A 13,349-nucleotide genomic window follows, 5' to 3' on the forward strand; every position below is an offset into this window, starting at 1 on the left:
ATCAACAATGCAACTGGATGGAAAGTAGGAAAACTCGAGTAATGGAGCCTGGAAGTAGAATACCTGGATAACCTCCCAGCTCTTCAGCTTGCCAGAAGCTTCCTTTAATAATGTGGAGATAATTAGCAGCTAATAGGAAGTCCGGAATATCAGGCAGCAAAAGGCACATGCATGCTAAAGCAGGTGGATTTCATGGCATGTGGGATGCAGTACTTGGATTCCAAGCCCAATTACAACATTATCGGCAACACCAAAAGTCCCTTGGCTGCAGCATAAACTTAGCTACAGGACTAGGCTGCAGGAGGCGGAGCAGGATCATCCACCAACCAACCTAGGCAGGTGCCTGAGGCCTAGTAGGTGTCAAGGGGCCCACCAGCCACCTTCTCTGACCTCTCTCCATTTCAGCTTACCAAAAGTTTTACTGAAAGCAGATGACTAAAGACGAGTGTTTAGGGTTGTAGGAGAGAGTGAGGAAATGTTAGCTTTACTTGCTGGTGTTACAATGTAAAGGCTGCGCAGGCTTGAAAAAGAGAGGGCTGACCTTTCCACACATCGCTATCATGTATTAGCCAGTAGCCACTTGTTTTATTGTATTGCTATGACACATGTTTGTATAAAAGAGCTTGTAGATTGGAAACTGGATGGCGCTTGGTTGTTTTCTGAGTTGCCTCAAATCAAACTACCTCATTGGGCAAAGAGGTATTGACCCTCTTTGGAGGGGTGCCGCCCAACTCCTTGTTGCTGTAGTAACAAATGTTAGAGGAGAGGTTAGGGTTAGGTGTCAGGAAGGAGTTAATGTTAGGGTCATGTTAGGGTCACAAAGAGGTTAACATTAGTTGAGTTCTGGGGCTAAGTGCCAGAAAGGGCTTAATGGTATTGGGGTGCTTAGGGTTGGGTGTCCAGAAGGGATTACTGTTATGGGGAGGTTGCGATAAGCCGTCAGGAAGAGGTTAATGTTGGGGGTGGTTATGGGCATTAACATTAGAGGGGAAGGTTAGGAAGAGGTATAAGAATAAGGCTCCAGCATTAGGGTAGAAGGATAGAGTTAGGTGGTCACCAAGAGCACTGCTGAAAACAGCATCACTAACCCAAATAGAACCAAAATTGTATTAGGAATCACATGGGTAATTCTCTGTTTATCCAGTGCCAGAGCCAAACCAAATGCTGCCAAATGCATACATACCCTACGCCTGCACCAAAGAACGCTAATTCAGTTTATAGGTGGGACTGCAGAAGCAATGCTAGATCTGGGGGATGCTGAAGGTCACCTTTCTGACACAGAAGACCAGGTCAGGGATTCCCAGAAATGTGGTGTCAACAGAAGAACACTGAGCGTTCTATGCTAAAAATTAGTGAAGATTCAGGCCCCTTTTACACCTACCAAGGATTCCTGCGTTGCGTTTCTCTCCGGTGAGGAAGGGGCCACAAAGGCAATGACATGTGTCTTGCACACTTAATGTGGCCCGCTGCAGACAAGCCAGCTCAGGGGCATGTTACCACCGGGCGTCCACGGTGGCGAAAGTAATATACGTCAATGAGCAACGTATACCTTCTAAAAAGATTGGCTGCGGCGCACTATAGTGGAATGATGGAATACGAATCCCAGTGATGTACTACCAGTCCAGCAGGAAGTAGGTTACTGCGTGAGGAGCATGCACCCCTAGCTCTCTCTCCGGACATTGCATGCACCATTCTGCCCTACATACACACGCCATCTACCTCACATGCACCGTCCTGCTCCCGCACCGAGGGAACTGGATGAGGAGAGGGAAGGGTCTATAGGACTCAGAGCCTTCCCTCTCCTTAGGTAAGTATCTGGCTTATTTTATTTTATTACGATTCCCATTGACTTTAAACATAAAAGCATACAGTACACAGTCCAGGTGACATAATGAATATAGCGGCTTACTGTCCTGTATGTACTAGGTAGCATTCTCTGAGACGGGCGTAACTGAAGGAGAGCAGCCCCTGCGACCGCAGCAGGGCCGAGGGCTTTAAGGGGGCCCCAACTACTACGTCACTCCCTCTGATAAAGGGGTCCAAGCTTCAAATCAGGGGCTTTTGTGGCTACACGTGTTATAGGTGTGAAGATTACGATGTGTACGCTTGTTTTATAACTCTTGCAAGATTGGCCCTTAGACTGTGAGGGTCACAGTGGGTTGGCATGGAAAAGGGTGTGAACATCTTTAGATTGTAAGCTCGCAAGGGCAGGGCTCTCTCACCCTTTTGTGTCTTGGAATTGTATTTATTTCATAGCTTGCACTCTGTTATACATTTTATTCATCATGTTACATCTGTCACTGTAACCACCAGTTCTGTATTTTGTACCAGGGTCCATATTTGATGTATATTATTATTATTATTATTATTATTTTTATTATTATTTTTAGTATTTATATAGCGCCGACATATTACGCAGCGCTGTACAATGTATATATATCTTGTCACTAACTGTCTCTCAAAGGAGCTCACAATCTAATCCCTACCATTGCCATATACTGTATCTATATTATGTAGTGTAAGTACTGTAATCTAGGGCCAATTTTTTTTTTTTTTTTTTTTTTTTTAGGGGGAGCCAATAAACTTATCCGTATGTTTTTGGAATGTGGGAGGAAACCGGAGTGCCTGGAGAAAACCCACGCAGACACGGAGAGAACATACAAACTCTTTGCAGATAGTGCCCTGGCTGGGTTTCGAACCAGGGACCCAGCGCTGCAAGGCGAGAGAGCTAACCACTACGCCACCGTGCTGCCCCATATCATTGTTTGTATCATTATGTACCCCTTGTTTTTTTTTTTTTAGTTTCTACAGTGCCACAGAATATGTCAGCGCTATATAAATAAAAAAATAACATTTGGGCCCCATATTTGCTGGGGGGGGGGGGGCATGACTTATAGTTACGCTCCTACGCTCCTGCTTTGAGTATTATTGAATCAGCATCTGTAAGCTTGGTATCTGTTTTACAATATTAGTCATTGTATACTATATGCTGGTGAACTCCATTGTAGCGTACTCATACAACGACTCCATAAAGCTGAAGAAATAGCAACCTCTAATTTTAGAATGTAGACCCAGACAGCCGAGAGTCCCAGCAGACAACGACCTGGAATCCCTGAAGCAGCATTTCTCCGGTACAACTAACATTTCATGTTTTAAGTATTACCCTCATCAAACGCAGAAGATTCTCCTCCTGTTTGACTGGGTCACTAATTACAGTGCTGGTAATTACTCCCATAGAGAGGAATCCTCTAAACCACCTGTTGAAGGTATTTGAGGAACGAAGCTGTGAGAGAAAGCCACACACAGAACGGAAAAGGGAAACTTACTTCTCAAGGTTGTTGAGAATGCAGATATTACATTTACACACGTCCAGCTCCTGCCCGACCATCCAGGCTAGAATGACTCCAGTCCAAGGAGAGCTTGATGGAAAGACGAAAGATGTGTGATGAGTAAAAATGCTGCCAACTATCCATTTTTTCCCCCGCATGTGAATTCGGAAGCAGTCTACTGATTTCAGTAGACTGTGATTTCTGAATTTGCATGCTGGGAAAGGTTCAGAATCGCCCCTAGTGGCAATGAGCCCTAAAGGTGGCCACATGCGATACAATAAAATGAATATGATACAATAAAATAAAATGATCCAAGTTTACCGCTATTCAATAAAATTGTACAGAAAAATTGAAAGATTTTTTTTTCATGCGTCCAAGAGATCTGATGGAATTTCCGGTTTTAATATTTTATTTGATATAAGTTGGGAGTGTTGCTTTTTTTCTGATCAATTTTTATGAAAATTGAATGGTGTAGGGTAGATTGTCAATTTCCTCATGCATAGACCCAAGCAATTTTTTTTAGAGTTTTTCATCATTTTTTTTTCATAATTAGGGGAAAATTGAACACGTGTGTGGTACACTCGTCAGATTTTTCAAAAGTTACAATCAGGAAAAATGTACCTATATTAATTCTTACATTGAAAAGAAAAATATATATCAATAAATTAAAGGTAGCCACACACCATATAATTAAATAAGCCAATTTTACAGCAATTCGATAAAAACAATCGGTTGTACAGAAAAATCAATTTTTTTATGCGTTCTAGAAATCTGTTTGAATTTCTAGGTTTTTCGGTTTAAGTTGATTGGGAATGGAGGACTTTTCTGAGCAATTTTTATGAAGAGTGAATGGTGTACTGTACATTGTCAATTTCTTAAAGGGACGCCGAGCACCTCTCATGGGCAATGCCTTTAAAGAGACTCCAACCAGTACTGCAAAGTATTTATAGATGCATACCTTTCTGTAGCTTGTGCTCTCCTCTTTCATTTGATACCTGAATCGCAGTTATTATTATTTAGTATTTATATAGCGCTGACATCTTCCGCAGCGCTGTACAGAGTATATATAGTCTTGTCACTAACTGTTCCTCAAAGGAGCTCACAATCTAGTCTCTACCATAGTCATATGTCTATGTATGTTGTAGGGGCCATCGGGGCTGGGTAATAGATGGGAGGTATATTTCCCCGGTATTTGGACTGTGGTCACTTTAAAACCCTGTGTGGTCCTAGGAAGGGAGTCCGGATTTTAGCATCAAGCAGTTGCTGCTTGGTTTTTTCTTTTCAGGGCCGGACTCCTGGGATGGGTACACACCTGGTTGTCAGTGGGGCTGAGTCTCACTCATTATGGTATTGATGAGATGCAAATTTATGCTTAACCACTTGAGGACCTAGGGCTTTCTACCCCTTAAGGACCGGCGACTTTTTTTCCATTCAGACCACTGCAGCTTTCACGGTTTATTGCTCGCTCATACAACCTACCACCTAAATGAATTTTGGCTCCTTTTCTTGTCACTAATAAAGCTTTCTTTTGGTGCTATTTGATTGCTCCTGCGATTTTTACTTTTTATTATATTCAGCAAAAAAGACATGAATTTTGGCAAAAAAATGATTTTTTTAACTTTCTGTGCTGACAGTTTTCAAATAAAGTAAAATTTCTGTATACATGCAGCGCGAAAAATGTGGACAAACATGTTTTTGATAAAAAAAAAAACCCATTCAGTGTATATTTATTGGTTTGGGTAAAAGTTATAGCGTTTACAAACTATGGTGCAAAAAGTGAATTTTCCCATTTTCAAGCATCTCTGACTTTTCTGACCCTCTGTCATGTTTCATGAGGGGCTAGAATTCCAGGATAGTATAAATACCCCCCAAATGACCCCATTTTGGAAAGAAGACATCCCAAAGTATTCACTGAGAGGCATAGTGAGTTCATAGAAGATATTATTTTTTGTCACAAGTAAGCGGAAAATGACACTTTGTGAAAAAAAAAAAAAAGTTTCCATTTCTTCTAACTTGCGACAAAAAAAAATGAAATCTGCCACGGACTCACCATGCCCCTCTCTGAATACCTTGAAGGGTCTACTTTCCAAAATGGGGTCATTTGTGGGGTGTGTTTACTGTCCTGACATTTTGGGGGGTGCTAAATTGTAAGCACCCCTGTAAAGCCTAAAGGTGCTCATTGGACTTTGGACCCCTTAGCGCAGTTAGGCTGCAAAAAAGTGCCACACATGTGGTATTGCCGTACTCAGGAGAAGTAGTATAATGTGTTTTGGGGTGTATTTTTACACACACCCATGCTGGGTGGGAGAAATATCTCTGTAAATGACAATTTGTTAATTTTTTTTACACACAATTGTCCATTTACAGAGATCTTTCTCCCACTCAGCATGGGTATGTGTAAAAATACACCACAAAACACATTATACTACTTCTCCTGAGTACGGCGATACCACATGTGTGGCACTTTTTTGCACCCTAACTGCGCTAAAGGGCCCAAAGTCCAATGAGTACCTTTAGAATTTCACAGGTCATTTTGAGAAATTTCGTTTCAAGACTACTCCTCACGGTTTAGGGCCCCTAAAATGCCAGGGCAGTATAGGAACCCCACAAATGACCCCATTTTAGAAAGAAGACACCCCAAGGTATTCCGTTAGGAGTATGGTGAGTTCATAGAAGATTTTATTTTTTGTCAAAAGTTAGCGGAAAATGACACTTTGTGAAAAAACACAATTAAAATCAATTTCCGCTAACTTTTGACAAAAAATAAAATCTTCTATGAACTCACCATACTCCTAACGGAATACCTTGGGGTGTCTTCTTTCTAAAATGGGGTCATTTGTGGGGTTCCTATACTGCCCTGGCATTTTAGGGGCCCTAAACCGTGAGGAGTAGTCTTGAAACGAAATTTCTCAAAATGACCTGTGAAATTCTAAAGGTACTCATTGGACTTTGGGCCCTTTAGCGCAGTTAGGGTGCAAAAAAGTGCCACACATGTGGTATCGCCATACTCAGGAGAAGTAGTACAATGTGTTTTGGGGTGTATTTTTACACATACCCATGCTGGGTGGGAGAAATACCTCTGTAAATGGACAATTGTGTGTAAAAAAATCAAAAGATTGTCATTTACAGAGGTATTTCTCCCACCCAGCATGGGTATGTGTAAAAATACACCCCAAAACACATTATACTACTTCTCCCGAGTACGGCGATACCACATGTGTGGCACTTTTTTGCACCCTAACTGCACTAAGGGGCCCAAAGTCCAATGAGTACCTTTAGGATTTCACAGGTCATTTTTGTTTCAAGACTACTCCTCACGGTTTAGGGCCCCTAAAATGCCAGGGCAGTATAGGAACCCCACTAATTACCCCATTTTAGAAAGAAGACACCCCAAGGTATTCCGTTAGGAGTATGGTGAGTTCATAGAAGTTTTTATTTTTTTGTCACAAGTTAGCGGAAATTGATTTTAATTGTGTTTTTTCACAAAGTGTCATTTTCCGCTAACTTGTGACAAAAAATAAAATCTTCTATGAACTCACCATACTCCGTACGGAATACCTTTGGGTGTCTTCTTTCTAGAATGGGGTCATTTGTGGGGTTCCTATACTGCCCTGGCATTTTAGGGGCCCTAAACCGTGAGGAGTAGTCTTGAAACCAAATGTCGCAAAATGACCTGTGAAATCCTAAAGGTACTCATTGGACTTTGGGCCCCTTAGCTTACTTAGGGTGTAAAAAAGTGCCACACATGTGGTACCGCCGTACTCAGGAGAAGTAGTATAATGCGTTTTGGGGTGTATTTTTCCACATACCCATGCTAAGTGCAGTGTTCTCCCCAGAATTTCTAACCAGCCGGGTGGCATGAAAAAGTAGCCGGGTGGGGAAGTAAGGTCACGTTGGGTGGAGTTGGAGGGTGATGCTGGGTGCCACTACTAGGTAGGGAGGGGCAGGGTGGATCGTGTTGGGTGCTACTTGGTAGGGACGAGTGTAGGTGGATCATGCTGGGTGCTTTTGAATGAGGAAGTGGGTAAGGAGGAAACACACTGGGAACTACTGATGAGGAGTTACACTGGATGATCTGCACACAAGCATGATGTACACATGCTTGTTGCTTGTCTATGTGCTAAACAGCGTGTACTACAGAGGGGAAAAAAAGGACTGGGAAAGAAAAAACAAGGAGGAATGTGTGAGAGACAAAGGGAAATGTGTGAGAGGGAGAGACAGACTAAAGGTAGAAGAAAACATATGTATATCAGTGTGGAAAAGGAAGGAGGGGGGGGGGCAATAAAAACAACAACACTGTGTGGGTCAGAGAGGAGAGGATTGCAAGCAGTACCATCTAAATATGAATGTAATACAAGAATGCAGCACTCTCACAGATCCTGTAACTTGCACAGCACACTGCAGGTCTGCAGACAGGTTTACATCAATGTAACATCTCCGAGCAGAGCAGTTGGGGGAAGGACAGCAATAGGAGCTGTAAAAATGTCTGTCTCCTCTCCTCCCAGCAAAGTGCATCTGAAAGGGGGGCATGCCATAGAGGTGACGCTACACCAGGCACAGCAGCAGAGGCAGCTAATGGCTATCAGTCACCACCTTACCAGGGATTAACAGATAACCATCTGCCCTGCAATGCTGTCTCCCCGGCATGAGCGAGCCATGCGCCACACTCTTCCCTGTGCTCTGACATCTGACCTGCGAGGTTGGAGGTGAGGCTGGAGCACATGCTGGGAAGTTTGCTGTGATGTGAAGACTTGCTGGAGGAAGGAAGAGAGCCCGTCCTCTGCATAATAGTCAGGCAGATCGGGATGGGATTCACTAGCTCCAGCTCCTTTGAAGTTCCCGCGGTGCCTGTGTAACTTCAGTTACCACCAGGCTTTCCCCGCCCCTCTACATCACGGATATGCAGGAGCTGAGGGGAGGGCGGAGATAGTGTGAGTGACAGCGGCTGGCTCCAATAACACAGCCGCTGCTCACTGCATTGAATGTGGAGGAAGAAAATCTGATGCACGCTGTAACCACAGGCGGGCGGGAAGCTGAGACCAGCCGGGCGCTCCGCCCGGGTAATAGGCTCTGGGGAGAACACTGAAGTGGGAGAAATATCTCTGTAAATGACAATTGTTTGATTTTTTTACACACAATTGTCCATTTACATAGAAATTTCTCCCATCCAGCATGGGTATGTGTAAAAATACACCCCAAAACACATTATACTACTTTTCCTGAGTACGGCGGTACCACATGTGTGACAATTTTTTGCAGCCTAGGTGCGCTAAGGGGCCCAACGTCCTATTCACAGGTCATTTTGAAGCATTTGTTTTCTAGACTACTCCTCGCGGTCAGGGGTGCAGCTAAGGTTTTTGTGGCCCCAAGCGGACTGTAGCAAGAGGCCCTATCCTGGCGAAAAATGGGTGTGGCTATCCCGAATAAGTGGGCGTGGCCATGACATGTGGGTGGAGCAGGAGGGCGGATTGGGGCGGGGCTGTTTGCGGGGAAAAAATGGATGTTGGGGTGATTGAGGCGCGCGTAGCGCGCCGAAAGATTGGCGCGGCCATGACATTGTATGGGCGAAGCTTAACCGTAGCACAGCAAATATAGCCAACTATGACCATTAAATAATAAATGCAGCAACAGTTACCCCAGACACCAGAAAATAAAAACGCAATTTGGGGAACATTTCAGCAGAAATCAAACGCAATTAGGGCACATTTTCAGCAGAAATCAAACGCAATTAGGGCACATTTTCAGCCGAAATCAAACGCAATTAGGGCACATTTTCAGCAGAAATCAAACGCAATTAGGGCCACATTTTCAGCAGATATCAAACGCATTTAGGGCACAGTTCAGCAGAAATCAATCGCAATTAGGGCCACATTTTCAGCAGATATCAAACGCAATTAGGGCACAGTTCAGCAGAAATCAATCGCAATTAGGGCCACATTTTCAGCAGATATCAAACGCATTTAGGGCACAGTTCAGAAGAAATCAATCGCAATTAGGGCCACATTTTCAGCAGATATCAAACGCATTTAGGGCACAGTTCAGCAGAAATCAATCGCAATTAGGGCCACATTTTCAGCAGATATCAAACGCATTTAGGGCACAGTTCAGCAGAAATCAATCGCAATTAGGGCCACATTTTCAGCAGATATCAAACGCATTTAGGGCACAGTTCAGCAGAAATTAATCGCAATTAGGGCCACATTTTCAGCAGATATCAAACGCATTTAGGGCACAGTTCAGCAGAAATCAATCGCAATTAGGGCCACATTTTCAGCAGATATCAAACGCATTTAGGGCACAGTTCAGCAGAAATCAATCGCAATTAGGGCCACATTTTCAGCAGATATCAAACGCATTTAGGGCACAGTTCAGCAGAAATCAATCGCAATTAGGGCCACATTTTCAGCAGATATCAAACGCATTTAGGGCACAGTTCAGCAGAAATCAATCGCAATTAGGGCCACATTTTCAGCAGATATCAAACGCAATTAGGGCACAGTTCAGCAGAAATCAATCGCAATTAGGGCCACATTTTCAGCAGATATCAAACGCAATTAGGGCACAGTTCAGCAGAAATCAATCGCAATTAGGGCCACATTTTCAGCAGATATCAAATGCAATTAGGGCACAGTTCAGCAGAAATCAATCGCAAATTCGCAATTAGGGCTGCGGCTGCAAAAAGAAAAGAATTTACTCACCTGGCAGGCTGGCACTGGCAGAAGTCTTCTCTCCCTGGTCTCCTCTCCCGGCCGGCTTCTCAGGCGCGCAGTTCCCACGGAGCTCCCTTCCTGGCTTCCTCCTCCAATCTCCCGCGCTGATTCATGCAGGGCTACGGGTCGGGAAGATGGCCACCCGAAGCCCTGTACTGGAGACATAGTCTCCAGAGCAGGGCTTCGGCGGCGGCCATCTTCCTGTAGCCCTGCTCTGCTCTGCCAGCCCGGCGGGGCTGCGGGGAAAAAGTGACGTCACGCCGACGTCACGGAGCCGCCGAGGCCCCTAAGATTGTGAGGCCCCAAGCGACCGCTTGGTTCGCTTTATGCCTCGCGGCGCCCCTGCTCGCGGTTTAGGGCCCCTAAAATGCCAGGGCAGTATAGGAACCCCACAAGTGACCCCATTTTAGAAAGAAGACAACCCAAGGTATTCCGTTAGGTGTATGGCGAGTTCATAGAAGATTTTATTTTTTGTCACAAGTTAGTGAAAAATGACACTTTGTGAAAAAAAAACAATAAAAATTAATTTCCGCTAACTTTTGACAAAAAATAAAATCTTCTATGAACTCGTCATACACCTAACAGAATACCTTGGGGTGTCTTTTTTTCTAAAATGGGGTCACTTGTGGGGTTCCTATACCGCCCTGGCATTTTACAGGCCCAAAACCGTGAGTAGTCTGGAAACCAAATGTCTCAAAATGACTGTTCAGGGGTATAAGCATCTGCAAATTTTGATGACAGGTGGTCTATGAGGGGGCGAATTTTGTGGAACCGGTCATAAGCAGGGTGGCCTTTTAGATGACAGGTTGTATTGGGCCTGATCTGATGGATAGGAGTGCTAGGGGGGTGATAGGAGGTGATTGATGGGTGTCTCAGGGGGTGGTTAGAGGGGAAAATAGATGCAATCAATGCACTGGGGAGGTGATCGGAAGGGGGTCTGAGGGGGATCTGAGGGATTGGCCGAGTGATCAGGAGCCCACACGGGGCAAATTGGGGCCTGATCTGATGGGTAGGTGTGCTAGGGGGTGACAGGAGGTGATTGATGGGTGTCTCAAGGTGTGATTAGAGGGGGGAATAGATGCAAGCAATGCACTGGCGAGGTGATCAGGGCTGGGGTCTGAGGGCATTCTGAGGGTGTGGGCGGGTGATTGAGTGCCCTAGGGGTAGATAGGGGTCTAATCTGATAGGTAGCAGTGACAGGGGGTGATTGATGGGTAATTAGTGGGTGTTTAGGGTAGAGAATAGATGGAAACACTGCGCTTGGGTGGTGATCTGATGTCGGATCTGCGGGCGATCTATTGGTGTGGGTGGGTGATCAGTTTGCCCGCATGGGGCAGGTTAGGGGCTGATTGATGGGTGGCAGTGACAGCGGGTGATTGATGGGTGGCAGTGACAGGGGGTGATTGATGGGTGGCAGTGACAGGGGGTGATTGATGGGTGATTGATAGGTGATTGACAGATAATCAGTGGGTTATTACAGGGGAGAACAGATGTAAATATTGCACTGGCGAATTGATAAGGGGGGGTCTGAGGGCAATCTGAGCGTGTAGGCGGGCGATTGGGTGCCCGCAAGGGGCAGATTAGGGTCTGATCTGATGGGTAACAGTGACAGGTGGTGATAGGTGGTGATAGGGGGTGATTGATGGGTAATTAGTGGGTGTTTAGAGGAGAGAATAGATGTAAACGCTGCGCTTGGGTGGTGATCTGATGTCGGATCTGCGGGCGATCTATTGGTGTGGGTGGGTGATCAGATTGCCCGCAAGGGGCAGGTTAGGGGCTGATAGTTGGGTGGCAGTGACAGGGGGTGATTGATGGGTGATAGGTGATTGGCAGGTGATTGACAGGTGATCAGTGGGTTATTACAGGGAAGGACAGATGTAATTAATGCACTGGCGAATTGATAAGGGGGGGGGGGGGGGGTCTGAGGGCAATCTGAGCGTGTGGGCGGGTGATTGGGTGCCCGCAAGGGGCAGATTAGGGTCTGATCTGATAGGAAACAGTGACAGGTGGTGATAGGGGGTGATTGATGGGTAATTAGTGGGTGTTTAGAGAAGATAACAGATGTAAACAATACATTTGGGAGGTAATCTGACAGCGGGTTTGCGGGCGATCTAATGGTGTGAGTGGGTGATCAGATTGCCCGCAAGGGGCAGGTTAGGGGCTGATTGATGGGTGGCAGTGACAGGGGGTGACAGGGGGTGATTGATGGGTGATAGGTGATTGGCAGGTGATTGACAGGTGATCAGTGGGTTATTACAGGGAAGAACAGATGTAATTAATGCACTGGTGAATTGATAAGGGGGGGTCAGAGGGCAATCTGAGCGTGTGGGCGGGTGATTGGGTGCCCGCAAGGGGCAGATTAGGGTCTGATCTGATAGGTAAAAGTGACAGGTGGTGATAGGGGGTGATTGATGGGTGATTGATGGGTAATTAGTGGGTGTTTAGAGGAGAGAATAGATGTAAACAATGGATTTGGGAGGTGATCTGATGTCGGATCTGCGGGCGATCTATTGGTGTGGGGGGGGTGATCAGATTGCCCGCAAGGGGCAGGTTAGGGGCTGGCTGATGGGTGGCAGTGACAGGGGGTGATTGACGGGTGATTGATGGGTGATTGACAGGTGATTGACAGGTGATCAGGGGGATAGATGCATACAGTAAACAGGGGGGGGGGGGGTCTGGGGAGAATCTGAGGGGTGGGGGGCGATCAGGAGGGGGCAGGGAGCAGGGTGGGGGATAAAAAAAAAAAAAGCGTTGACAGATAGTGACAGGGAGTGATTGATGGGTGATTAGGGGGGTGATTGGGTGCAAACAGGGGTCTGGGGGGTGGGCAGGGGGGGGTCTGATGGGTGCTGTGGGCGATCTGGGGAGGGGGGGGGGGAAATCAGTGTGCTTGGTGCAGACTAGGGTGGCTGCAGCCTGCCCTGGTGGTCCCTCGGACACTGGGACCACCAGGGCAGGAGGCAGCCTGTATAATACACTTTGTAAACATTACAAAGTGTATTATACACTTTGTATGCGGCGATCGCGGGGTTAACATCCCGCCGGCGCTTCCGTATAGCCGGCGGGATGTTGCGGCGGGTGAGCGGCGCCAGGCGGAGGATCGCGTCACTGATGACGCGATCGCTCCGCCCATGCCCCTACAAGGACCGCCGCCAATTGTCAATACGGCGGTCCTTGCGGGGTGTACTTCCCGGCCGCCAATTGTACATACGGCGGTCGGGAAGTGGTTAAGTAGCAGCCTCACAAGCAGTGTGTGGGGAGGTGTTGAAGGAGTAGCATGTATGCTATGGAAATCTCCTGACAAGGAATG

At 46.1% G+C, this 13,349-nt stretch overlaps 1 long non-coding RNA gene across 3 annotated transcripts in view; it reads right to left on the minus strand.

Annotated features, from left to right (window-relative positions):
• Window positions 1–13,349, minus strand: part of LOC137571507 (uncharacterized) — a 75,158-nt gene that overhangs the window by 46,796 nt on the left and 15,013 nt on the right. For 2 of the 3 annotated variants that reach the window (XR_011031362.1, XR_011031361.1), the window contains exons 1-2: window positions 8,022–8,166; window positions 3,327–3,419 (exon numbers count right to left, since the gene is read on the minus strand). This is a non-coding gene — a long non-coding RNA (uncharacterized lncRNA). Of the gene's footprint in view, window positions 1–3,326; window positions 3,420–8,021; window positions 8,167–13,349 lie in introns of those variants that run through there. The other variant, XR_011031363.1, reaches the window with a different exon arrangement.

Source organism: Hyperolius riggenbachi, chromosome 4, assembly GCF_040937935.1.
Source record: "Hyperolius riggenbachi isolate aHypRig1 chromosome 4, aHypRig1.pri, whole genome shotgun sequence".
Lineage (NCBI taxonomy): Eukaryota > Metazoa > Chordata > Amphibia > Anura > Hyperoliidae > Hyperolius > Hyperolius riggenbachi.